Source organism: Clupea harengus, chromosome 2, assembly GCF_900700415.2.
Source record: "Clupea harengus chromosome 2, Ch_v2.0.2, whole genome shotgun sequence".
NCBI classification, from domain to species: Eukaryota; Metazoa; Chordata; class Actinopteri; order Clupeiformes; family Clupeidae; genus Clupea; species Clupea harengus.
The window spans coordinates 22,448,560-22,451,637 of NC_045153.1; positions in this window are offsets into that span (position 1 = coordinate 22,448,560).

A 3,078-nucleotide genomic window follows, 5' to 3' on the forward strand; every position below is an offset into this window, starting at 1 on the left:
GGATCTTCAAACATTGTAGATGTTCGACAATATACAGAAATGACATGTACAAATACACAACAAAGTTCAATATTTGTAAATGTAGGCCGCTAGAAAAGCTTATATTTAATTTACTGAGTTACTATTTGGAAGTAGGGATAAAGCATGGAGGTTGTTTGAGTATAAAAAATGTTCCTTCATCTGACAAATTTCAGCCATGTGATCGCCAGGGTAAAGCTTAAGTAGGTTGCAGTGAAAAAATGGATGCTTAAAAAAAAACTAATTTTCCAAAGGTTCCCCGTTTATTCAAATGGGTTTTGGATTTGCTTTGAAATGTCCCCCACGCTAAGACAAAACAACAACACTGAGCAAGCTTAGTGGGGGGAAAATGTTTGTCCTAATTACATTTCCAAAAAGTTTCAAAGTCAGGAATTTTCTGGACCTGAACCCCCTCCCCACCCCATTCATTTCTGTTATTGATTAAAGCTTAATTTAATGTCTGTGTTACTGAGAACAAAGAACTTTCTGATTACAACCACCCCCACCCCCACCACCACCACCCTCCATCCCGCCTCCACACCCCACCTCCACCACCCTCCCACTCCCCTCCTCAGACTGGAGTTACTGTTGCTATCAAGGGAGGCAATCAAGAGAATCGCATCGATATCGTTCACCACGGCGAACCACACCAACACAGACGCCCTCATATCCACAGTCTCCTCCGTCCTCGCGGCCAGCATCTCTGCTGTGAGTGAGCCCGAGGCTGTTGTGAAAGAGTGCGCGCTGCTCTCTAACCTTGTGGTGACTGCTCTGAGCGTCTCTTATATTTATGGCCTTCACAGTGAGAGCAGAGGGCTTTTTTCCCCCCTCTCTGAATCATACAGCAAATCAATCAGTAAATTCAACAATGTACTATCTCATGTGTCTACATCATCTCAAACAAACCTAATGGACGACCGAGTGGCACGCATGACATGAGAAACATGCCAACGAGTCGTGCCAGTGACACGTACATGTACAAATCTGTACAGGACTGTCCAAGCCCACTTAGTCTTGTCTAAAATAGCTAAAGTGACAAGCCATCTGTTCTCTGAGCTTCATAGTGGCCAATCTTCATTAACTAAGTGACCTCTAAAGCTGAGGTTTTTGCTGTAATCACCATTCGGTTCCTGCCTCTCACCCATGCTGTAAATTAGTCTTATGAGGTATATGATCAGAAAAAGGCATTTTGAAGTTATTTAGACACGTCCATAGCCGATCACAACATTCTTAGACTGGCTCTATTGTACTTTAGCCATGGCTATTTTCTTTATGATATCTTTCAATTAAGTCAGTCTGTTGGTATGGTTTTTGGAAGCACAATGATAAACAGTATCAGATCCCTCTCCAGCTTGCATATGCTCAACTAAAGGGAATTTGCCATAGCATGCCTTTTTCCAGATCTGTCCTCCTTTGTACTGTTGTGCTCATCTCTTTTTTTTTCCACTGGAAGCTGCGGGGGTGCCTTGTTGTCTGAGATGACTCCCCCGAAACAATCAATAAACTTGTGCACTGTCTCCAAGCAGCACAACATGTGCAGAATAAAAAACGCAAGAGGAGAAACCAGAGAAAGTCTGAATCAGACACAGATGAATCATTGTTATTCAAGCAAAGAAAATGAGGGTTTGGTTTAGAAGGACAAAATTGTGCAAAGAAGACATGCATGTTTCCTAAAAGCGGTGTATCACTGAAATGCAATTTGATAATTAGACTGATATTTTTTTCGTTTGCTATTGAGTAATTATATGTATCATACTGCACCTTTTGTATTTTGAATGTAAACCACATCCTCATTTTAAGGGATCGGTTTTTGGATAGATCAGTTAGTATAATTGAAAGCATAGAGTTTCTTGCTCAGCGGGTGTAGCTGATTTACACAATCAGTTTTTGGGTTCATGATATGGCTTTTAAAATAAATTAATGCTATTCATATAATTTCTACAGGCAACGCTATAACTATATATACATTGGTTTTACATGATTTTCCTTTCTACAAAAGTCTTTATCATAGTTTATGACCAAGATTATTCTTCCTCCCATTATTTGTACTTAATGGTGTCTTCTTTGCTTTGATGTATTATTCAGCAAAAAAGCAATTCTCTCTGTTTTTCCATCCTTCGCTCGCTGACCTTTTTCCATTTCCTCTGGGTGGGTCTTATTGTTTTAATCTGAGGTGGAGGAATAAATATGATTTAAGATTTTGATTATCACATTTTTCCCCGCTTGCCATCGGTGACCCTTGACTCAGTTTCTCCTTTGTAGACACATACTGTGTTATAGAGCATAAATGCATTTATTCATGGTGGGAAGAACCATTTTTATCAAAAATATTCAAATATGCCTCTGCAGATATGTAAGAATGTCTTTCCAGAATATCATTAGGCTACTACTCGAGGCCGGTTACATTTTGTAGTCAACAGGCAAGCTAAACTTCTCATTAAATTACAGGTAGCCTAAAAATAAGCAGCGTCTTTATGCATGATAAAATAGTTCAGAGGTAAAAACAATAGCCTACACATTCTGCAGGAATTTCTAGTAAACCAAGGCTATGACTAACATTCCAGCATTCCAGCCAACTCAACTTAAATACACGTGTTACATCAAATGCACTTCAATAACCGACTTGTGCAGTGATGGAAACCCATGTGATGGGTCTGTTAGAGGAATCAGATTGCAGAAACAGCCTGTGTTCCCATTTAAATTGGTCCAGTCATGTTGTTGTATCTGTACTTCTGTCCCGCAAACAGTCAGCTGGTTTGGTGGGTGCAGGGTGAAAAGGCTCCACAATCAGTACTGGAAAGCAGGCAATCTGTGATATAGCAGCTTAGGCCCACACACCATCACATGTTTCCCTTGAACTGATTTTCAAAACTAATTGATGATTCAATTGATTGAAAAAAAAGTTACGTGTTGAGTTACACTGTTTTATTTACACTATACTGTTGACCGAATGCAAACTAATTATGCTATCGATGGCCAATATTTTAGATAGGCAGTAGGCTATTGATTTACCCTAATAACTTCAGGGGAACTGAAGCCTCGTCATACCTTATTCTCGCG